The sequence below is a fragment of the Protopterus annectens genome, chromosome 14.part0 (assembly GCF_019279795.1).
Source record: "Protopterus annectens isolate FY-2018-M chromosome 14.part0, PAN1.0, whole genome shotgun sequence".
Classification (NCBI taxonomy): domain Eukaryota; kingdom Metazoa; phylum Chordata; order Ceratodontiformes; family Protopteridae; genus Protopterus; species Protopterus annectens.
The window spans coordinates 762,212,331-762,238,825 of NC_056748.1; positions in this window are offsets into that span (position 1 = coordinate 762,212,331).

The window sequence follows — 26,495 nt, forward strand, 5'->3', positions numbered from 1 at the left end:
CTCTCTCTCTCTCTGAAAAAGTCTTAAATTGATAATACATCACTGCTGCCTCATTTTAGATTATACCATTCTTGACACTTCTCTGGTTTACTTTCCCATGCTAAAAGAAACTCAAAGCTTACATTTCTTTTTGTAATGTACACCTGCAGGAAGCCACAGCAATAAAATACATTATATATGTAAAATCTAACAATTAACTCTGGTCTCAAAACAATTGAAAGAATTTGCTGGTCCAGACATCTAAGTTTGAGATCAAACAGTCATACAATGCTTGATTGATCAGCTTTCATCCAGCAGAGTGCACTGTGGTTACATTTTTGAAGCTCAGCACAACATATAGTTTAATCATAATATATAGTTCTCTTTTACATTTGTAAAACCAGCCTGTGGATTATATTAATATTTACAAATCACATAGAATTATTTACAAGATTCTGTCTGGCTGGGCTGGCAGCCTTTCAGTTTTTCACATTTCTCTCCTCCCTGAGAACTCAAGCTAGTTTTTCAAGTGACCCTTGAGAAACGTTGCTTTGGAGGGTTAGGTCTATCTGAGTATACCTTACCCCATTCCCTGTCTTCAGAGCCCATCTGAGTTGGCATTGCTAATCCCACTGCGGAGCTGGACTGACATATATGCTTGCAACCCTAGGCTCCATCTTAGCAACTTAGCATTTTGTTGGCTGGCTCAGTGTAACCATGCTAGGGGATTGTGATCTGTAACTACAGTGAATTTCCTTCCATACAGATAAGGCTGAGGTTTCTACAGTGACCACACTATGGCTAAACATTCCTTTTGGGTCTAAATTAGATAATCAAACTTTCAAAAGTTTGACTGCCATATGGTCAACACCATATGATTGAGCTTTTAAAAGTTACATTAATAAAAGAAATAAACTACACAAATAACCTACCTGAACATTTTAAGAAGGAGGGCAAGCCCCCCTGCACCCCGACACCCCCCGCTCTTTAAATATACCAACTCCAAGATCGCACTACAGTGCAGAAAAGGGAAATCTTCCCATTCCACTCTGTACTGAGATCTCCATTAAAATGTTCGAACTTTCAAAAATTCGATCATCTGGTGTCGACCATATGACACTCAAACTTTTGAAAGTTCCATCATCCAATATAGACTCTTCCTTTTCTACAGCTGCATAGCATTCCTCCCTGGGTTGGAGCCTACGACTGAGATAAACCACTGGGTGCTCTTCTCCCTCTGAAGAAATTGGGCTAAGTACAGCCCCCACCCCATGGATTGAAGCATCCACCTGCACAACAAATGATTTGCGGTAATCTGGACTGGCTAACACAGGGGGTCCTCCCAAAGCTTCTTTAAGCTTCTGGAATGCCTGCTCACATGCAGTGGTCCACACTATCTTATCTGGCCTATTTTTTCTTGTCAAGTCTGTGAGGGGAGCAGCTATGGTACTATAACTGGGGACAAACTTTCTATAGTACCCTGCTGTCCATAAGAATACCCTCATCTACTTTTTGGTGACAGGTGCAGGCCATGCCTGAATGGCTTCTACTTTGGCAGGTTCTGGCCTGATCTTACCACTCCCCACTCTATGTCCCAGGTAGGAGACCTCTGCCATACCCACCTGACATTTGAGTGGTTTAATGGTCAACCCTGCCCTCTGTAGTCTGTCAAGCACCTCCTTGACATGTTGAAGGTGCTCTTGTCAGGAATGGCTGTAGATGACAATATCATCTAGGTAAACAAGGGCAGACCCTCCTCCTCCTCCTGCTAGGTTATGATCAACCAGCCTCTGGAAAGTCGCTGGGGCATTTTTCATAGGTTCATAGGTTAGTACTAGGCTAACTGTGCTTGTAGGCCATTTTAAGCCTAGGCAATTACCCCATGTGAGAATCAAACCCTGCACCTTGTGTCTGTAGGGTAAACACCTTAACCATTATGCCAATCTCCCACCCCTATCATTCCAAAGGGTATCTTTGAGAGCTCATGCAAGCCAAAAGGAGTCACAAAGGCTGACCTCTCTCTAGCACTGGGACTCAAGGGCACCTGCCAGTAACCCTTGGTAATATCAGTGGTCGCATGGGCACCAGAACCATAGATCAAGGGGGTAGGGGAGCCGCCCCACACTTTTACAGATCACCTCCCAACTGTCCCATTCTTTATTTTTGAGCTTTAGCAGCTGACATCATCACGTGTGTGATGACATCAGCTTGACGCATGTATTTCTGGGTTTCCGGCTGGTTTTGAATGCGAGCGGGAACAGATTAATGCTGAATGTTTTATTTACCTGCTGCTGGCTGGTTTTGAATGCGAGCGGGAATGGATTTAGCTGCTGCTGGCTTTAAATGCGAGCGGGAATAGATTTAGCTGCTGCAGATGTAATTTCGGAAGCTGCCTGGGTCAAAGTCGGAGGACGGAGTCTGGATTGGCAGTTGTGATTTATTGGGAGACGTACTATTTACAGAGTAAGTAAGGTGTGCGTGTGTGTGTGTGATATCCTGAGAAATGGCCATGTCTGACAGTATATGTAAGTCCTCTTTTTCAGCCATTCTGTCTCCGTATTTTTGGGTCTTGCTGTAGCAGGTCTCAACATTTCAAATGATTACTGTACAAACATACAAAAAAAGATCTTGTAGAAGATGTTTAGAGCTGTATAATGTCTCATCCAGAGGACACAGCATTGTCTGCCTGTTTGCAACAGTGGAATCTTGCTCACTATTGCTGTTATTGATACTACCACCGAAATGAGCACAGAAATGGCTGTAATATGGCCACTCCTGAGTGTGTATTAGGACAGCACTATACTGTAGGTGCTCTTGATACATTTGTTTAGGTAGCTTATTATGTGGGCTGCCACAACACATTTATCCAACACCACTGATATTCTCCTGGTGGAGGAGTTACGTCTATTCTTTTCATATTGTAATCAGTGTTATACACCCTCTGCCTCTCAATTGGAAATCCCCTTTGCCAAGTAACTATAAGGCAAACATGTATTTTAGGCATAAGACATTGTAAAATGTGGTGATAACTAGTAAAATGTGATAACTAGCAGTGTATTGCACTAATTGTTTCAGCCTTCTGATTACTGAGGAAGAATTGTTCACACAGACTAAATTAAGTTTACCTCTGTAAATCATTAAGTACACAGTGTAGTTAAACATGTACTTGTGTATAGAAGGTTAGATTAATTATAACCCATTTTGGTAGTACCTTAATGGTACAAAAATGTGCATACTTATGAGTGCAGCACCACCAGGTGAAATGTTTTTCTTTATTTTTTTTTTTTCATTTCAATGCATAAAAGCCCATTTTTCAAAATGAAGTAGTAAACCCAGGGTGTAATATGAAAATGTTGACTTCAGATCAACTGATGTACATTTTTCCTCTGTGGATGTGTTAGATCCTTCATTGAGTGAATGATAGATAAATGTCAGTCAAGTCCATGTGCTTGAATTTTGGGAGATGGTTTCTCTGGAATGAGTATTGTCTTTGAGACAGTGAGCCACTGGCTAATCCACCCATTCTTTTTGGATCTCTGACAAGTATTTGACTGATTTGTGATTATGTGACACATTGTCTTGGACTACCTGTATCTCTGCAAGTGAAATATATCCACCAATATGTGTGTGTGTGTGTGTGTGTGTGTGTGTGTGTGTGTGTGTGTGTGTGTGTGTGTGTGTCCAACAGAATACATCCAGTGGCTAGAGGTACGCAGGCTCAAACCCTGTACCTTGGGTACAGGTAAAAAGAGCCTAAACTCCCTAGCCACAATCACTTGGTAATTTATTCCTCAGTGGTAAAACAAAACCTTTTATTCTAGCAATTTTCTAAAGTTATAAAATCAGTATTTGAAATGTGTCCCTATTTTGGGGCTGTATTCCCCCATTATTGGCTTTGTTCTGTATTTTTGTGCTAAGATATTGAGAGCTATGGTGAGAAGTGAGAACTGAATTCACTAAATAATATGATAGCCATTTAAGTTTGTCTTCCTGTCTTTCAAGAAACTGCTGGTTTAGCTTAGTGGTATGATGCTCTGACTGTAGTGCACAAGGTTCTGAGTTCAAGACTTGGCAGTGAAATGCATGGTGGTAACACAACATTTTATGCAAGCAACTTTCCAAAATTATACAAGCAATGTTTAAAATGTGTCCCTGGTTTCTGGCCTTTTGCCCCGCCCCCAACTGAAAATAAGTTCAAGAAGCTGTACAACATGCCTATGGCTTACACTACTGTGATTCTGTATTTATATATTGTGTGTAGAAGTAGACTGTTATCATGGAAATGTTCTGAATAGGGCAGTTTTGTCATTATTAGTGCATGCATTTTGCTTCATTGCCTACTGGAAAAATGTTCAAACAATAAATTTAAAATGTAATTGTGTGTGGAAGTAGACTGTTATCACAGAAATGTTCTGAATAAGGCAGTTTTGTCATTATTGGTTAATGCATTTTTGTTTCATTGCCTACTGGAAAAATGTTTAAACAATAAATTTAAAATGCGCTCTAACTTAAGTCTAACAAGTGTGCTGTATTATGCAAGGAATATAATTTAATACAATCAGGAAGGTGAATCAAGGAATGCATACATGTATGCATGGCCCTAAAAATGTGTTTGAAAACAGCCCAGAGGAAAGTGTGAAAGGCTCCAAATCATGGGCAAATTTTAAGCTTTACTCTTGTTTCCAAAGGAATGGATGAAGGTAAAACAGTTCACACCACATTACCTTGACCTGGCCAAGCCTTTTGACACAATCCCCTACTCAGGTGTAGTACAAAAGATGAATAATGTCGGAGCAAACACTTACATCACCAGCTGCATTGCCAACTCAGCTCACAGGATGCAGGAGATCAAAACAGGGGAAGAGACCAGTCACTAATGGAGTCCCCCAGGGTTCGGTGCTGAGACATTTTCTGTTTGGCATATACATCTCAAAAGTAAAAGGAAATACCAAAGAGCTTTGGCCAGCTAAGTTTGAGATGACTGCAAGCTAGGAGAAGTTATTGAATCCCCAAATGACTTAACCATCATGCAGGAAGGTTTGCCCCAAATAATAATTGGTGTCAAAATCATGACAATGCCCTCTGAGAACTGATCAAATTGTTTGGCATTTGGGAACTTGTGTGTACAGTGACCTAACTTTTGACCAACATGTGTCCATAGTCATAAGAAACAAGAAATCCTTTCTATATTGCACAGCTTATAAACAAATTGATTGTGACTAGATCTAGAGATGTTGTTGTCCCCCTTTAGAAAGCTCTCATTATTATGTCAATCATTTTATATAATGCCCACTTTGGCATGTATCTGTCCAGCCCCATGCAACAATTGGAAAACCTTCAGAAATACCTTACTAAAAGGATGCAAGTCCTAAACGATAGGTCTTGCATGGACCACCTCAAAGATTTATTACTATACTCAGTATCCTACAGAGTGCTTAGAGGTGACACGTCTGGCATACAAAGCAACCTCCAACATAATACAGATGGACCTACTGAACATCAGCAAGTCAAATGGCATCAGACATACTCAGTCCAGGTATCTAAACTGAATGTTGTGGAGAAATGGATATATATCACAGAGGCTACCACTATTCCAAAACAGACTATCCATAAAAATAAAGCAAAGCTCATCCAGCCATATTCAAAGGCAACTTAGATCTAAGGATGGGTAATAGAAAATGTACTCCAGGATTTTCCCTCATGCCACTAATGGATAGAGGCAGTTCCTAAATGCTGTATCCCTTAGATGGCCCTCTCAAATTATCTATGGTATGATCCCAGTTGTTCTCACTAGGGGTAATATACAATTATCAGCCATAGGGATAGCTAAGACCAATCTGAAAATGTTAATTCAAGCACTAAAAGTGAATTGGCCAAGCTTAAAATGTCCTCCAAGTGAACCTATGTTGTGGTAGCAAATAGTTATAAGAAAATTACCCTTTTTAGTTCACTAAGGGCCCCTGTCACCCTCCGCTCCCCCAGTCTTTAACAGCTACCGGCACCTATGAATGGTGGTAAGATACTTAGCCTCACTCAGCTGCTCTAGAGCCTCATCTGTCCTAAGCATGGGGTAAGCATTTCACTCTGTGTGACTATTTAATTTCCTGTAGTCCACACAGAACCTGGTGCTGCCATCCTTCTTTGGCACCAGCACCACTGGGGAGGCACAGGGACTGTTGGACTCTTGAATTACCCCTAATTCCAACATTTCCTGTATCTCCTCCCTCAGGGTGTGACTCTGTCAGACACCCTATAAGGGGCCTGCCTAATAGGCCTTTGGGGTCCTGTGCCCAATGAACATGTACCCATACTGTAACACTGCTCAGGTTTCTCAAACATGGGTAGGACATAGCTGCTGGGACATTGCTATCCCTTCCACTGAGGTGTCAGTCCGAGCTTCACTGAGGAGATCAGTCACCAGATCTCCCTCAGACTCCTCCTGCAATCCACTGCACATACTCAGCACAAGGGCCTCCCTATCATGGTAAGGTTTCATCATGTTAATATGGTACAATTTGTGCTCCTGCCTCCTGCCTAGCAGTTCTACCATGTAGTTAACATCACTTACCTTTCTTACCACCTTGTAGGGTCCCTCCCAAGCTGCCTGCAGCTTGTTGTGTCTGACAGGAATGAGAACCATTACCTGCTGCCCTACTGCATACTCTCTAGCTTGAGCATTCCTGTCATACCAGATCTTTTTCTGTTGTTGGGCTTCTGCCAGGTTCTCCTGGACCAAGCCCATGAGTTCCCTGAGCCTTGTCCTGAGGTTTAGAACATAGCCACAACAGACTCCTTGTGAGATTCACACTCACCTTCCCACTCCTCTCGAATTAAATCTAGAGGCCCCTCACCCTGTGCCCATACAGCAACTCAAAGGATGAAAAACCTGTGGATTCATAGGGAACCTCTCTGTAAGCAAACAGATGGGGCAATATTTGTCCCAGTCCCTCTTAAACTGGTCTGCAAATTCCTGTAGCATGGACTTGATTGTAGAGTTTAACTTCTCAACAAGATCATTAGCCGGGGATGGTAAGGGGTGCTCTTCAGGTGCTTCACCCCACAGTACTTCCACAGACAAGCCAGCAGGTCTGACATGAAATTGGTACCTCTGTCAGTCAGTATTTTTTTTGGGAAACCTACCCTGCTGAAAATCTCTAACAAAGCATTTGCCACCTTTTCTGCCTCAATGGAAGACAAAGCCACTGCCTCAGGGTATCATGTAGCATAATCTACTACCACTAGGATATAGTTTTTTCCTGTGGAACTTGGGGTACTTAGAGGCCCCACAATATCCATAGCTACCCTCTGAAATGGCTCTTCAATAACAGGGAAAGGCATCAAAAGATCTCTCACCTTGTCTCCTGCCTTGTCTACCTTTTGATACTGCTCACAGGTCCTGCAATACCCTGTTACATCTCTGGAAATTCCAGGCCAAGAGAAGGTCTGCATAGTACATCTCTTTGTACGTTTTATGCCCATATGACCTGCAAAGGGAATATCATGGACTATGACTAGAAGCACCAGAAAGTAGGCTCTAGGCACTACCATTTGCTATATTCTCTCACCTTCTAGACCTTCCTCAGGGGTCCACTCTCTGTACAATAACCCTTGTATCAGTATGCAGAATCCCCCTTCCCTTGAGAATCAGGTGGCTTACTAGCTACCTGCCTCAGGACTTGTAATGTAGGGTCTGAGATCTGAGCCTATCTCAGCCCTCTCTTTGTAACCCTTCCCAACTCTCTGCCACAGGAAGTCTGGCATCCTCTGACAGCAATGCCTCACTGTCAGCCTGGGTACAACTGCTCACCTCTACCTTTGTAGTCACTCTGTCCAAGAGAACATCAGTACCCACAAGCAGCTGTGATTCACATTTCATTCTCACTGCTACAGGGTGGCTCCATCCCTGAAGTAACCATCTCACCAGTCCTGGCTGCAAGTTTGTGGTCTATCTGGGTCTCACCCCTGGCTACCAGACCCACATGCTTGTCTTGAAGCCTGACTGCGTGTAACTGCATAAACACATGGTACTACCTCATAAAAATCTTTCCCTATCAGAACATCTGCAGGAGGGTACTTTGGTACCCCTGTTGTCTCAAGACCACAAACAATTGGCATTTTGTCTTTCCCACTTACTGGCTCCCTCACCTTTTGTTCCCCACCTTGCCTCTGTAGACATCTATATGCCACATGACCCCACTGGTTGCATTCAAAAAATTTAACCCTAAGGTCCTGGATGTGTACCTGGAATAGTGACTTCCCCTGCTACTGGCAAACTCTGTTGGTGCAGTCTGGGCTACCCACCATGGGTTTCTTTAGGCCCATGAGCAGCACTGAGTGTCCCATTCCTGTGCTGTAATGCTCTGCTTGTTAGGTATAGGTCTCCCTTCTTCCCCAAATCCTCTGAAGTAGCACATTGTCTGTCAGCTAACCAGATCCTCATGTCCTCAGGCAAAGTGTTAAGGGCTTGTTTCCTCACCAAAAGGTCTGCCAGCCCTTCAAAAGTGGTGTCCTGACATCCACTCACTCACCTATGAAAATAAGTGCTCAGTTCAGCAACATATTCACACACACACTTTCTTCTGCCTTGCATCTATGCTCACAAAACTTTTCCCTACAAGCTTCAGGTGTTAGCTTAAACAAATTCTAGCAAACAATTCTTAACAGCAGTATAATTTAAGAAATCATTGTCTGACAGTTTGGAAAGTACATTTATAGCTTTACCATGGAGTAAGGGGGTCAGGAACCATACCCAAAGCCTTTGGTCAACATCATGCTGTTTACATGCCCTCTCAAACATATGAATGAAACTATCAAAATTATCACCCCTCTGTAAACTGTGGAAGACATTTAGTGACCTTTTGTGCTTCTGGGGTCCAGCTAATCCCTTCTCCATTACCTCCATGTCTCTGGTGAAGAGTCAGCATCTCCTTTTCATGGTGCCTGTGCCTCTTCTTCTCCTCAGCTTCCAGGCATTGCAGTTTCTCATTCTCCTCAGTCTGTAGACATCTCAGTCTCTCTGCTGCTTCTGTTCCCAAATGCCTGGCCTCCAACTCAAGTCTCTTTAGCTCCAGCTGGATTTTAAGGCCTCTGCAGAAAAGTTGAGCTGTCCATTCTCTGAGTGTTATACACCTCCACTGCCAGTCTGATCATCCTCCTGATTGCTGTTTTCTGATGCAGCTGTGACAAAAGCTGCAATCATGTCTGCCTTAGTCAGGTTTCCATGCACCAGTCCCTTAGTCTGGCACATCTCAGCCAACTGGCTCCTTGTCAGCTTGCCATACTCCTCTGCTGACATGCTTGCCTGCTCTTCCTGACAAACTAATCTAACAAAAGAAATAAAACAATTGTGATGTGAACTCTAAATCTTCACTACGTGGCTGATTTAGAGTACAAAGGCACCTCTAGTGATCACTGTACACAAGCTACAAGAATTCACTATCCACACCACTACAAGCCAATTAATATGTGATGTGGCTAATTCGCCACTATCAAACAATTAATATTTGATTTGGATGTCCCACCACTGTCACCAATTAATATGTGACGCCCATGCACTGGCCCAGTTGTCAAGGAGCCTCAATCTTCACCACTAGCACCAGTGAGGGGCATGCACAATGGCAGAATAACAAGTACACACACAGTAAAGTACAATTTCCCTTAAGAGCACACAGAGATCACAGTCTGAGGCTGGTTTCTCCCTTTCTTTCCAGACCCCTAATAAGACTCCCCACTGGCACAGCTATAGAGTGGAGTCCTTAGCCAGGGTTCCAGGCCAAGTCCTCCCAGCACTCCCTCTGTCCAACCAGTGCTTTTTTTCCCCTGCCCATGTAGCTGGCACACACACACACACACACACACACACACACACACACACACACACACTTTGAGATATGAGTTATATACAAACACACAGACACTCCTGGGGAAGGCTGGCACAGGTTCTCCAGCTATGCCCCCTTCTCTGCCCAGGCTATAAGGTAGAAATCACTGCCACCAGCCATTAATGTCAGCTACTAATAAGGCCTTTACCAAAGGGTGTCCAATTTTACTGTGCAATATTATTATCCAGTTAGTAAGTGTGATGAACAGCAAGGTTAACTGGAGTGACTTTGTACAGTATCACTATATACATGCAATGTACTCTAGAGCTCAAATTATCTCTACACAAAAAAGCTACAGTTGAAAGGTTTAACAATATTTAATAATAAATAATAAAAACACAAGACAAATCTCAATTCAACACAGTGCTAGTCAAGAGTTCAGACAGCACAGGAAAATACTTAAAATAATACTGTACAATAGTCTGACATAAAAATAGAAAACAGCTAGTCTAATTTTACTATTTTCTATCTATTTCTAAGAGAAACAATGTTCTAAATAACTTATATACATACAAAGCAAAGGCAGAGTGCTGGTGATGTCATTTCTGAAGACAAATGCAAAATGCTCTGAATCTCTCTCTCTCAGAAAGTCTTAAATTGATAATACATCACTGCTGACACATTTTAGATTACATAATTCTTGACACTTACTTCTCTGTTTTAATTTACCAGGCTAACAGAAACTCAAAATTGACATTTATTTTTGTAATGTGCACCTGCAGGAATCCACAGCAATAAAATACATTATATATGTAAAATCTAGCAATTTACTTTGGTCTCAAAACAATAGAAAGAATTTGCTGGTCCAGACATCACTGCTCTGAGTATGAGATCAAACAGTCATACAGTGCTTGACTTATCAACTTTCTTCCAGCAGAGTGCACTGTGGTTACATTTTTGAAGCTCAGTACAACATATAGTTTAATCATAATGGTTTACCTTTACATGTGCGTAATGCATATGTGTGAAATACAAAAGTCTGAAAGTACTTTTTCAAGTTTTTGGAAGGCTGAAAACAAAATGCATCAAATGTGCAATGAGCAAATGCACGGTAACGTTCGCTCATTGTAGATTCGGCATTTTTGGTGCAAGGTGTACTATTGTGGGGATTGGGAAGTGGACCCTTTCCCCACTGTAGTGCGACCCCGGAGTTAGAATAATAAAGTAGGGGGGTGTTGGGGGTGCAGCCCCCCACATGGTGGGTGCAGGGGGGCACAGCCCCCTGCATTACGCTTTGTCTTTGAACTGAAGTTTGAAAACCAGCTAATCTGGTTTTCGAATTGCTGATTTTCGAACTTCAGTGCAGATCAGACTGACAACTTTCGTCATTCGGTTCGCACAAAGGGCCGTTCAGTAGGTTGATTTTCAACCTTTCAAAGGTAAGCCATCATAACATATAGCTCTCTTTTACATTTGTAAAACCAGCCTGTGGATTATATTAATATTTACAAATCACATAGAATTATTTACAAGATTCTATCTGGCTGGATTGGCAGCCTTTCATTTTTTCACAACAACACAACTGCCATATTTGTTTAACTCTCCCACATCCAACGAATACATGTTCCATCCTTTCTTCCATATTGCACATTCTACATAACCTATCTTCTTTCTGTTTATATTTCACTTCACCTTTAACAGGAAGTTTTTTTCATATCAGTCTTCACAAAAAATCCATAATTTCTAATCAATTCTGAAATCTCTCTCGCCTTCCTCCAATTACTTTCTTAATCTCTTCATCCTTAGTCTCCCATATTTTTACATAATATTTTTCATAATGCCTTCATACGGCCCTTTTCTATTATATTTTCACTCTACTTTACACTGTATCATTTCATAAATTCATAATATTCTTCTTCACTAACATTTTCAAATGTTTCCTTTTCGGGTTTATTTCCCATATTCCCTTATATTTTCCCACATAAGCTATCCTTCTGTTCTTCATAGGTTCATAGGTGTGTAATAGGTAATGGCCCTGGGGCCTTTACATGCCTAGCCCATAGAAGTGCCCTGGCATTGTGCCACCCATCATTAGTTCCAAGTGCCTCTCAAATAGAGCCACTGGAGTGATCCCCAGGGTGAACTTTCTATTTCCCATCCACTCATCATGATTTCTCTTGAAGAGGGCTCGTGAAATGCTCTGCTTGACATGTATGGGAAGTCTATTCCAGAGCATGAGCAGTCTCTGCATTATGAACCTGTCCCTCCAGCATGTTCTTTTGATTGTGATAATGAGGTTGAGTCTCTGGATCGTGTGGTGTGGAGGGACTGGGATTTCTTTAGATGTAGCATTTCTAACAGAGCTGGGTTAGACGTGGCTTTGTAAGTCAAGCAGAGATCACCTTTTAGTAGATGATATGAGACAGAGAATAGCTGGAGTTTTTTGAGTCTGTCCCTATAGGACATGTGTTTAAGGCCTAGGATCCTCTTTGTGATGTACATTTGTAGCCTCTCCGGCTCTTGCAGGTGTCTAGTCAGGTGCATGCCAAATGGGGCATTATACTCTATTGTTTGTCTAATGAGGGAAGAGTAGAGATAAATGATGACCTTTTTCTTCCTGGATGCAAAACCCTTGGTAATGAGCTGTGTCACATAGAAGGACTTTCTGACCACAGTGGCAATGTGGTGGTCGAAGGAGAGGTTGCTGTCAACCTATGTCCCCAGATCTCTTATAACACCTTCAGTGTTCAGTGGGCTCCCATCAGTATGGTAATTAGTGGGAACTGAGTTTTTCTCAAAGGGGATGTTGACGCATTTTTTGGCATGTTTTCAACACCAGTCATTGGTCTCAGTGAGGCCTTTCTGTAGGATGTCTGCATAACTTGGAGAGTTAATAATGGCTCCCAGCTTGCGGTTGACTGTGAATTTGGTCAGCCAGAGTCCCTCCATGTTGGCCTGAACTTCTGAGAAGTAAATACCAAACAGGAGAGGACCCAGGACCGATCCCTGTGGGACTCCACTCATGACTGATTGGCAGTCTGACTTGGAGTCCTGTACTTTCACACTGTGTGTTCTATCTGTAAGCCAATATGCAACCCACCAAACTATATAGGGGTCGATGCCTAGTTTGGTGAGTTTATCAATAATTCCTGAGTGAGGAATGGTATCAAAGGCCTTGGCCAGATCAAGGTAGGCTGTATGAACTGCCTTACCTTCATCCACCTCTCTGGTGACTGACTCATAGAAGTCAACCAGGTTGAACAGGCATGATCTACATTTCACAAAACCAAATTGTGTGGGATCTAGAGTTTGGATATTTCCTATATCCTTGTTAATTAGGTCCATGATGATGTGCTCCATAGCCTTACATATCAGACCTAGCAGGGTAATCGGGCGATAATTTCCAGGGTCTGTAGTCGCTCCTTTATGGAGAGGGATGACTGTAACAATGCACCATTTGGTAGGGACAAAGCCTAAGGTGAGGCTGTGAGTGAACAGAGCACACAGATGTGGTGCCAGTTCACTTTGTAATTCATGTAGAACACAGCCAGGGATATTGTTGGGTCCCATGGAAGCTGTATTCTTGGTCTTAGACAATGCAGCTTAAACCTGTGCTGCAGTAATGCAGGGTATCTGGCATTCTTCCGGTATTGAGATTGGTCCTTTAGGGTGGGAGAGAGGGGTAAGGTTGGCACTGAATCTGTCAGCCAGTATGTTGGCAATATCTGTTGACTCAGTATAGGAGGTACCATTGTGCAGTACTGCAGAGCAAATCTGGGTATTGCCATGGAGATTCTTGATATAACTAAAGAAGGCTTTGTGGTTGTTTTTAGTGTTTGCTCTAATTCTGCCTTCATAGCTTTCTTTGGCGGTTTTGATGAAGGATTTCAACTTTTTGTTGAGGCTAATAAAGGAATTTTTCCAGTCTTGGGACTTCACCTTTTCCTGCAACAGTTTCTTCCTTCTGTTGTAGAGTTTATTAATGGCAGGGGAACACCAGACTGGATTCCTTTTTTGGAGGAGAGCATCTTGGTTCTGTTGGGTATGGCTAGTTCCATGCATTTATGTATGTGTTCATACAGTGCATTGGTGTATGATTTGGCAATCATGCATCTATTTTCCATTGGCATGGGTGCCATGAAGTTAGTCACCTCTGTTTTTAGGAATCCAAAGTCGGCTTTGGAGAAGTTTTTCATGGTGGATACCCCTGTGGGGGGTGTTGGCGAGATGTGGATTTCCATGGTGATTAGTTTGTTGTCAGATCTAACCAAGGAGGAATTGACTATTGGTGTAGAGCAACGGTTGCCCATGTTAGTAATAACCAGGTCAAGGATATTGCTTCCTCTAGTGGGGGTAAGAATGTGCTGGTCCAGGGCACTGGAACTGATGAATTCCAGGAAGTGTTGGGCCAGTGCATTGGTGCTTGAGTAGTTTTTCCAGTTGCTGGAGGGGTAATTGAAGTCTCATAGTAAGAGAGTGTTGGGTTGGACCTTGATAGATTCTAGGCTGCATAGGAATGTGGACTGAGAGTCTAGGGACATGGTTGGGACCTATAGCAGGCTATAACCTGGATCACAGTCTTACCCAGTGTTAGTAGTACCTGAAATATCTCAGATGTATTATGCTTGGCTACTAGTCTGGAGGTGTGCATATCCTTTATGAATATGGAGACACCAGCACCTTTGGAGCTTCAGTCCATGCTTTGGGGCCGAAAGGTGTGGAATGAATTATAGCCTGGTAGTGCAGGGGTGCTTTCTGCTGCTTTAAACCAGGTGTCCGTTACAGCACAAATGTCAATGTTTTCTATTTTGAGGAGTGTTTCGAGCAAGTGCATCTTGAGATTTAGACTTCTAGCATTGAGCAGCATGACCCTCAGATTGCATTTATTTATAGCTATTATGATGGCAATTTGGTCTTTGGAACACTGCCTAAAAAAGACACTATAGGGGTGGCAAGAGCCTTAGCTAGTACCCGGAAACAGATGCAGGCCATCTCTGGCAAAGCATCAATAATTTTCTCAAAAATCCAATGCTTATGCAAGTATGCCAAAAACAATAGGATTCTATAGCCACAATCCATCTTTTTATATTCACAATATAACACCCCCAACCCCCAGATAATCTAAAAGCCTCTTTATGATATGTAGGAGGTAGTAATTGTTTTCCAATGTCCCCAAACAAACTGAATGAATCAAACATTAAAAAAAAAGATAATTCAAATGTCCTTCACATTTTAAAAATTTTCTCTAATTCCTATAGCAAAAAATCCCATTGTTTTCTCATCACTTCCATACTTTTAAAATCAGTTCCCAACAAATCAATTTTTTATGATACGTATGTCCCCACAACTTTAACTAAAGCCCCAAAACACTTCCACTTAAATGCATTTAACAACAAACCTATATTCTTTAAATAATTATCAGACTCTAAAATACCCACTGTTATACATCCCTTTCTTTTTGCAATAACTATAAAATCATCTGTATATGGCATATAGAAAAGAACATATGTATGCATCCTAAGAATTCCATTCTTCATCCTTACACATGCATTACTTAGTACAGCACTACCAGTGCAAACAACATACCACTTAACAACCATATTTCATTCCTCTTTTTTAATTTTATTAGCTTACTAAACCAACCATTCACCTCAACTTTCACATCTGAAGACATGCACAGAAATTATAGCATTCATAACCTTTTCTCCCACCTCGTAACTTTTTAATATTTCATTTCATCATGGTCTATAGTATCACAAGCTTTTTTACATTACAGACAGTAACTTTCCTTCCCCATACATATTAATGTCATTAACCACCTCCTTAACTATTAATAATAAATATTTAATGCTTTTTGCATCTATCCCATATATGCATTGCCCAATAGTCTTATTCATTACTTGTTAATTTTCTGTGTAAAATTCTCTTAAATATTTTAAAATCTGTATTATTTAATGTCAGAGGTCTCCTATTTCTAATCTCTTTTTCACAACTTTCTTATAAATAAACTTCAGAATTGCTTCACATATTCTATCATCCATAAGGCCATAATCCAACCATTCATTCATATTCTTAAGAAAATAATACTTCTTTTCTTCCTCCATTTCTACATAAAACCCATATCATATACCATCTGGTTCTGGAACACTCATTCTCTTTATACCTTTTAAAGCTTCATTCAAACCAGCCATCATTATTAGCTTATTTAACTTTCTGTTTTCTTCTGTGACTTTCCTAATATTCTGAATTAGATTCAAAGTCAAAGTAAACTTTATTTTATTTTAGGACCACACATGTGTAGCCTAAACAAATTTTGTGCATCGGCTCTTTCCTGAGATTATAAACAGAAAGTAAAACAACACATACAAATAAAAGAATGAAGACAACTAACATATACAATCCTACTCCCAGTAACCTTTCAAAAGAGAAGAAAATTTCCAGCACTTAAATACAGAATAAGTATACCTTTCATTGTTATAATAACTGCCCCATTTCAATAAAAGACAAATTAGAGATTGCACATTGCCTAAGTTATCTAATATTGCACTTGTTAGGGATAATATAAATAAATATTGAACTTACTTGGAACATCTCTCTTCCATCCCAACATTACATATCTTTTCTAAGATGCTCTAGACTATCACCAACCCCTAACTCTACAGCTCTCCTGTCTCATCCTGCAAATAACATAAATGAATCCTATCTACATTTATAATTATATACTGCTTTACTTCACTAATATTTAAATGAAATTTATATGTTGCTGTATATGTACATGTAATCGGTTTACTACTGAATAACATTCCCACAGAAATCAAATTGTATTAACCTACGTCTTGATTGTATTACTCATCGAATGATGCTAAAACCTGATTTCTACTGCTAAGAAACTGAAACTCTTGTTTTTCTCTGTAATTTTTGTAACTTTAATTGAGCTTTTCACCCTGGATCTCTGCTGAAAATGGCTTGCAAATTCCCAAAATCAATAAAACTGTATACTTAAAAATAATAAAACATAAACAGTCTAAAAGCCAAGAACTTTAATAGAACACAAAAATATAATCCATAAATCCATAGGTCCATAAATTTCCACAGGTAAATTCAGTAGGCACTTTCGTCCATAAAAAGGACTACTTCAGACTGAATTAAATAGCTTGAATTGCACATAAATAACTAAAAAAAAATCACATGATGTAAATGAACACAATGGACTGATTAATGTTTTAACCCTTTGTGCTTGAAATGCTCCACAAACTCTTCTTTGTTATTTAAACCAGGTGGATAACATTATTAAGTCTCACTTGCCAGAGGTATTCCTTCCACCTTCAACTCATCTTCAGCATTGAATTTATTGTCATACCTTTCTATTTGGTCTAACACAAGGAATTTGAAATCTACTCTGCATCTCCAGTTTTGCAATGTTTGCCAAGTGCATTATTCTCATTACCTGCTGAAATAACATATTTATGTTCACCGATTTTTTTGTATAACTCCCTGGTGGTGTGCCCTATGTAAAATGAACTGCTTACATGCACTTCCTCAAATATACTACACGTTTTGACTTGCATGTGTATTTCCCTTTGATTTTTACTATAATATTGTTATTAATAACTTCTTCTGTATCTGTAGCTGTATAAAGCTAATTACAAAAGCTGCAACTCTGGCATTTAAACATGCCTGTTTTAGTGCTAATCTTCTCTCTTAAAGTTAACTTGGATTGAAAATAGTTCTTAAAACTTTTTCCTCTTTTTGCACAAACATAGGGGCATCCCTACAGCATTAGCTATTTCTATAATACCTTTTAAAATACTCCAATTATTAATTATAATATCCCAGATTGCCTTAGCATCAACACTATTTGCTACTTGCATGGGCATATTGTAGTCGGAAACATTATTCTTAGCAGTCTGAGCAATGCCTTGTTTTTTAATATCAAGCAGCTCCTCCTAGACTTCATTAACTAATTTAACTGGATAACCTCGGGTAATAAACTTTTTGCGCAAACTATTTCCTTCCACTAAAAAATCTTCACCCTTCTTAGTGAGCTTATTTGCCCTCATTAACTGTCCTTTTACTATCTTGCTTTTAGTTTTCTTTGGATGCATACTTGTATAATACAATTGAGCATTATTTTGTACTTCTTTCTTATATATCTTGGTAATAAGTTTGCCCCTCTCCTTAAAGACAGTTACATCTAAGAACTTAATACTAGAATAATCATATTCTCAAATGAACTTCAAAAAGGAACTAATGTTATTAATATAGTTATAAAAGTCATTTAATAATTCAGCTTTTCCCCTCCAAACTAAAAACATGTCATCAATAAAACTGTTGAAAATATTAACTTTCTCTCAGTCGTGCATAAAAACATTAGTATAGCTGGCGGCCCTTGTGGCCCCCATAGCCACTCCATTTGTTTGATAATAAATCTTCGTATTAAATTCAAAATAATTATAACTGAAAATTATCAATAATTCTTTATTAACTTAACCATATCCTCAAAAAAAAGCTTCAAATTGATAAGCTCAAATCTCACCACATCCATTCCTTCTTGATTTGGAATGACAGTATACAATGATTTGATATCTAATGTTACTAGAATGCCAGTGTCACAAATATCTAAACTCTAATTTTGTCATAAAATCAGAAGTATCTTTAATATAAGTATTACTTAACTCTACTACTTTTTGTTGATACTTATTGACAAAAATAGCCAACCCCTTCTGTCTTACCCTTACTTCTGACTACAATTGGCCTCAATCGGGGATTGTCTAAATCATTATGTATTTTAGGCAGTCCAAAATTCTACTCATGTTTTGATTTTCTACCCTTAAGGATGTTCTGATGTTTTCAGCGATTCTCCCATTGCTATACCAATGCTCTATAAAAAAAATCTATCAATGAATAAGCTTTTTTCATGTCCAAAAAGAAACTTAGTTTTTTTGTGATTAACATCAGATAATAAGTCCAAAATCTTTGTATCATAATCCTTTATATCTAATATTACTAATGCCTTGTGTTTGTCTGCTTTTGTTATAATTATATTGTCATTGTTAACAAGACTGAAGAAAATTCTCCTTTCATTAGCCAAAAGGTTGTAATAGAGTTCCTATCACATTGTCAAACTTTTAAAAGTTTGAACGTCATATGGTCGACACCATATGATCGAACTTTTAAAAGTTCAAATGTTTCAACAGAGATCCCCATACAGTGCGGTAATGGAAGTTTTCAATTGTCTGCACTGTAGTGTGATCTCGGAGCTGGTATATTTAAAGAACAGGGGGGGTTGGTGGCTACAGCCTCACACGTGGGGGTGCAGTGGGGGGCTTTCCCCTCTGCTTAAGCTTTCAGGTAGTTTTTTTTCTGTTTTTTTATTTGATTTTTGAACTTTTAAGAGTTCAAACATATAGTCTCGACCATATGGTGTTCGAACTTTTGAAAGTTTGATTATCTGATATAGACCCATTGTTATACTTATTAACTGGATTCCTATTAAACATTTCAATGAGTTGCAATTCAGTCATATTCAAAAACATTTCCAGTTCAGTTTTTAATGGTGGACTGAAAGTACTAGGTTTATAAAAATTCCTACATGGCAGTGAATCAGATCTAAAGAGAATCTTCAAGTTCAATTTCCGAACATAATCCACAAGACTATTAATTGTATCACACTTGTCAGCTGTCTTTGCTGGCATAAAGTTCCATCCTTTGCTTAAAATTTTGCACATATCACTGTCTAAACACAATGAAGATAAATTTTCAATTTTAAAACTAAAGTAATTGAGACCTTCTATTTTTTCCAGTGTCACTTCTGACCTTTCTGATTCATTTTCTGTTGCCCTCTGCCCTGTGGTCCATAATTCATAGCTGCTATTTTGGCCCAGGTTTTGTTCAAAGTGTCACCCTCTTGATAAACCTGCACAGGTTGAAAACCCTGATTATTACTGAAACTACTGTTGTTTCTAAAACCATTGTAATTATTAGACATCGAATTATGGGCTGATGGTTTGTTTAAATGCCAGAGTTGCAGCTTTTGTAATTATCTTTACTGAGATGCAGAAGAAGTGAGTATTGACAATATTACAGTCAAAAGAAAAGGGAAATACACACGAATGTCAAAACATGTAGTATATTTGAGGAAGTGCATGTAAGTAGTTCATTTTACATAGGGCACACCACCAGGGAGTTACACAAAAGAATCAGTGAACATAAATATGTTATTTCAGCAGGTAATGAGAAGAATGCACTTGGCAAACATTGCAAAACTGGAGATGTAGAGTAGATTTATAATTCCTTGTGTTAGACCAAATAGAAAGGCATGACAATACATTCAATGCTGAAGATAGGTTGGGGTGGTAGGAATGCCTTTGACAGTGAGGCTTAATGCATGTTATCCACCTGGTTTAAATGATAAGGAGGTGTTTGTGGAGTATTTGAAGCACAAAGGGTTAAAACATTAATTCATTGTGCTCATTTAAATCATTTGATTTTTTTAGTTAATTATTGTGCAATTCAAGCTATTTAATTCAGTCTGAAGAAGTCCTTCTTATGGACAAAAGCACTTACTGAATTTACCTGCGGAAATATATAAACCTATAGATTTATGGATTTTATCTCTTGTGTTCTATTAAAGTTCTGGACTTTTAGACTGTTTTATTATTTTTGAGCATACAGCTTTATCGATTTTGGGAATTTGCAAGATATTTATATTAATCGTGGAAAGCCAAGCCAGTTCTAGCTTTATGATGTTACTCTCAAGTTTCGCTCTTCAAGATATGCCAAGTGGAGCCATCATTTAAAATCAAGAAGGTTTGGTAACCTGAGCAGGTATACACAGAATTAATAACACAAATCTGGTTTGCCATAGAGATGATGAAATTTTAGCAAGCTGTTTAGCAGCACATGTGAATCTTTTTGGTGTTGCAGAAAATGTGGTTGCAATTAATTTGATAAATAATTTAAGTGAGGTGTTCCATGAGTTAGAGAAAGAATTTACTAAAACTGAATGTTTGCAGATGGCAATCTTTATTTTGAGCATTGCTTGCTAGTAAAAAGAGTACCAAAAGGGTTAAGAATCAGCAAAATGCTGTTTGACAATGAATATCCAAAGGAAAGTATTGAGAAATGGATTGAGCTCAACCAAAAGATCTTGCTTCAATATGTAGAAATTTTTGTGAACTTTAATAAAATGAAAATGGACATTTTAAATGAAAAAATATGTACAGCTTTTTTTTTTTCCCCTACAAGAGAGCACTACAAATGAGAACTTTGATACAAAACTTAGCTTGATGGAAGACAAGCTAATTAAAGAAAACAAAGTTCTCAGGAAAAGAAAATGAAAGAAATTTCACCAAGATTGTATTGAGTATGAGGAAGTACGGTTGGAGGAGGAAATGACATCATTAACATGGAAGATGGAAATTCAATCGGAGTAAGAAGATCTGAAAGAATAGCATAGCAAAATGGTGGAAACAAACTGCCAGCTCGTAATTCAATGTCTAATAACTACAACGGCTTTAGAAACAACAGCAGTGTCAATAATAATCAGGTTTTTCAACCTGTGGAGGTTTATCAACTGGGTGGAACATTGAACAAAACCTGGGCCGAAGTAGTGGCAACAGATTATGGACTGCAGGGCAGAGGGCAACAGAAAATGAATCAGAAAGGTCAGAAGTGACACTGGAAAAGACAGAAGGTATCAGTAACTATAGTTTTACAATTGTAAATTGATCTTCATTGTGTTTAGACAATGATATGTGTAAAGTTTTAAGCAAAGGATGGAACTTTGTGCAATCAAAGAGAGCTGACAAGTGTGAAACAATTAATAGTCTTAGGGATTATGTTCAGAAATTGAACCTGGAAGTTCTCTTTAAATCCAACTCAACTCACTGCCATGTAGGGAGTTTTATAAACCTAGTACTTTCAATCCACTGTTAAAACCTGAACTGGAAATGTTTTTGAATATGACTGAATTGCAGCTTATTGAAATGTTCAATAGGAAACCAGTTAATAAGTATTACAACCTTTCAGCTAATGAAAGGAAAATTTTCCTTAGTCTTGCTAACAGTGACTATATAATTATAACAAAAGCAGACAAACGCAATGCATTCATAATTTTAGATAGAAAGGATTACGATACAAAGATGATGGAATTATCTGATGTTAATCACTACAAACTAAGTTCCTTTTCGGAAGTGAAAAAGGCTTATTCATTGATAGATTTTTTTTATAGAAGAGTGGTATAGCAGTGGGAGAATCACGGAAGACATCAGAAAATTCTTCAGGGCAGAAAATCCAAGAATGAGTTGAATTTTTGTACTGCCCAAAATACATAAAGGTTTAGACACTCCCACACTTAAGCCTATCATAGCTGTAAGTAAGAGTAATACAGAACGAATGGCTATTTTTGTCAATAGGTATCTATAAAAAGTAGTAGCATTATGTGATACTTATATTAAAGATACTCCTGATTTTATGACAAAATTAGAGAGTTTAGATATTTGTGACACATATACATTGTATTCTAAATCAAGAAGGAATGAATTTGGTGAGATTTGAGCTTAATAATTCAAAGCTTTTTTCTGCAGATACAGTTAATAATGGAAGTTATTCACATAATTTTAAGTTATAAGTATTTTGAATTTAATAAAAAGATGTATTGTCAAATAGAGTAGCTATGGAGGCAGCAATGGCCCCCAGCTATGCCAATGTTTTTATGCATGGCTGCGATAAAGTTAATATTTTCAACAGTGACTTCTCCGATCATATTTTAATGTATAAACACTTTATTCATTATGTGTTTTTAGTTTGGAGGGAAAATAATTATTAAATTACTTTTATATATGGGTTCCCTTCAGAATTTCAAACTACTGAAATCCTGAATTTCAGTAGCCCGAGACCAGAAGGGCGAAAGTGCAGAATACCGAAACTCCAGAAGAGCGAAATTCAAAATCCCAAAGTTCGAAGATTTTGAATTAGCGGTTCTGGTGTTGCAGTGTGTGAGTGGATGGATGGAGATGTAGGTAAGTGTTTGTGTTTTACAGGATTTGGTTAGGGGCTTTAGTGTCTGTCTGTGTGTTTTGTTAGTGTGATGTGTGTGTGTGTGCGAGGAGAAAGTAGCTTGTGTGGTGGTGTTTTTGTGTGTTTGTCTGTGTAGTGCGACCTCGGAGTTAGTAAATTTAAGTAGGGGGTGTGTTGGCAGGGTAGGTGTTTGCGTATGTGAAGGGAGGTGTATGTTTGTGTTTGTGTCTGTGGTATGTTTAGTGTAGAAGTCGCGATTTTAAATTTCGCGCTTCAGGGGGTTTGGGTTTTTGGATTTTTGGTTTCATGGTCTAGAGATACTGAAATTCGAGATTTCAGTATTTCGAGATTATGAAGTGAATCCTTATAAATATATTAATAACATTAGTTTGTTTATGAAGTTCACTTGGGAATATGATTTTTTTAGTATTAAGCTCTTAGATGTAACTGTCTCTAAGGAGAGGAGCAAAGTTATTACCAAGATATGTAAGAAAGAAGTACAAAATAATGCTTACTTGGATTATACAAGTATGCACCCTAAGCAAACTAAAGCCAACATAGTAAACGGATAGTTAATGAGGGCAAATAAGCTCACTAAGGAAGGAGAAGATTTTTTAGTGGAAGGAACTAGTTTGTGCAAAAAGTTTATAAGCCGAGGTTATCCAGTTAAATTAGTCAATGACAATTGGAGAAGCTGCTTGATATTCAAAAGCAAGGCATTGCTCAGTCTGCTAAGAATAATGTTTCGGACTACAACAGGTCCATGCAAGTAGCAAAAAAGAGGAAAAAGTTGTAAGAACTATCATCAATCCAAGTTAACCTTAAGAGAGAGGATTAGCACTAAAATGAGAATGCTTAAATGCCAGAGTTGCAGCTTTTGTAATTGTCTTTACACAGATGCAGAAAGCGTGACTATTAACAATATTACAGTCAAAATAAAAGGGAAATGCACATGCACGTCAAAATATGTAGGATATTTGGGGAAGTGCATGTCATGTAGTTTACATAGGGTGCACTACCAGGGAGTTATACAAAAGAATTAGGGAACATAAATATGCTATTTCAACAGGCAATGCTAGGAATGCACTTAGCAAACATTACAAAACTGGAGAATGCAGGGTAGATTTAAAGTTCTTGTGTTAGAGCAAATAGAAAGGTATGACAATAAATTCAATGCTAAAGATGAGTTGGGGCAGAAAGAATACCTTTGGCAAGTGAGAATTAATGCATGTTATCCACTGATTTAAATAACAAGGAAGAGTTTGTGGAGTATTTAAAGCACAAAGGGTTAAACCATTAATTAAGTCATTGTGCTCATTTAAATCATGTGTTTTTTAGCTATTTCATGTGCAATTCAAGCTAATTAATTCATTCTGAAGAAGTCCTTTTAATGGACAAAAGCATTTATTGAATTTACCTGTGGAAATTTATGGAGCTATGAATTTATGGATTTTATCCCTTGTGTTCTGTTAAAGTTCTGGGCTTTTAGACTGTTTAAGTTGTATTGGTCGGAAGTATCCTGTTGTATCATGCCAGTAAACAAAGGCAAGAGATAAATAATTCACTTCTCTTTAATATACAAATCTTGCACATCCCTTTCTACTATACCAATAACATCATTTGTTTACAGGTTCGCCCTTTTTATTTTTTTTGTTCAAATTTTTCTCATTCTCCTGACATAATTATTTAGCTACATTCCTTCCATATTCCCTAGTCACTAACAAACTTTAATTATACTTTTTCCTCAATCCCATTGAAAGGGAGATCGATAATGCCTATCAGGGTCAATATTATATAGTCAAACTTTCTAAACTTTGAATCCCATATGTTCGACAACATATGATCAAAGTTTAAAAGTTCAAATATATAATAAAACAAAAAAAACTTACCTTAACAGTGCAGGCAAGCCCCCCTGCACCCCCCACACTCCCTCTACTTAAATATACCTACTCCGAGATCGCACTTCAGTGCAGAAAAGGGAAATTCTCCCATTCTGCACCAAATGCTGCTATTACATTTAACCTTTGAACTCTTGAAATGTCAGCCATATGGTGTCGACCATATGACATTCAACATTTCAAGCGTTTGGAGTTCTAATAGGAACCCTGCCTATCACAAAGTTCTTCCATTATTCCTAAGCCATCTCTCCTTACTCACTTCAAATAGCATTTTCTTTCCTTTTCCCTATAATATATGATCTTCTACATTTGTAAAGTCAGATATAAACACACAGTGATCCGAAAAAGAAAATTCAACAGTCCCTGTCCTTATTTCATACAAACCCTCTGAAAATATAAAATAATCATTCCTAGTTCTAACATAGCTTATCATATATATATATATATATATATATATATATATATATATATACATATATATATATATATATATATATATATGTGTGTGTGTGTGTGTGTGTGTGTATGTATGTATATATATATATATATATATATATATATATATATATATATATAGTTCTATATATATATATCTTCCTTAATTTCCCCTTCAAATTACATCAGTCATCTTTTCCTCTCCACCATCTCTTTTGTACATATTCACCCCTTCCTCATCTGAAACGTTTATAATACCTTTTTTTTTTATTTTCCAAAACATGCACATTCTCTTCTTGAACTTCCCTTACCTTCTCCCTATCTCATTTAATTTGCAGTTAAACCAGAAATTATCATTACCCCCACATTTTCTACAATAATGCTCGCAAGTCTTAGCTGAATATCCAAGCTCCTCACACTGAAAGCAGTTTTAGGACATTCACTAATTAAGTTGACTATTTTCCCACAATGAAAATAGGTTTTTGGCTGCCCCCAATATCTTAACATGCCTTTGTTACTATTAATCATAATGCAACTAGGTAAATGAACAATTTGACTATTTTTGTTTTAAACAATATATCCCATGCTCCATTCCTCAGTTCCCTTCAGCTGCACAACCAAAAAGAGTAGTGATCTTTCATTTATATACAAAAAATATTTCTTATTTACTACATATTTATACATTTACAAATATTTACAAATGTACAACTTTATAGATGTACAAATTTGTTTACAGATATTTATAATTTTCCTTACAATCATATTAAATTTTCATCCATAATAGACCCCCACTCCTTTTTCTATAACCACTATCTGATTTTAATTAATATTGTTGCTAAAATCTGTTTACAATTAAACATCATTTCATTTATTCTTTCACTTTATATAGCATAAAATAATTTTTTATCTATTATTTTAACCTATTCTTTACCTCTATACTTATATCCATATTTAATCTTATCCATGTTTATTTTATCCACTTCTTTTATATCTTCAAAAAATTTTCTTTAAATAGCTTTCCCCATAATGTTTGTACTCTTTTATATTTCAAAAACATGTTCAGTAGTTTCTTCTTCTTGAAAATGTAAACATATTCTATCACTTTTCTTTTTATATGGCATATTTCCTTTTACCAGTGATTTATGTAGTCCTGATCTCCATAGAATATCTTGGCATTCTACTTTCTTACTACATCATTTGCTTCTTATTTTTATAGTTTTTTTTTTCATTTGTTAGATTTTCTCATGGTTTTACCTAGTAATGTTTTATCATTAATTATACCATACTTTTCTTTCTTTTACTATATCAGCAATTTTTATTTTTTCACAAAAATATTTTTTTT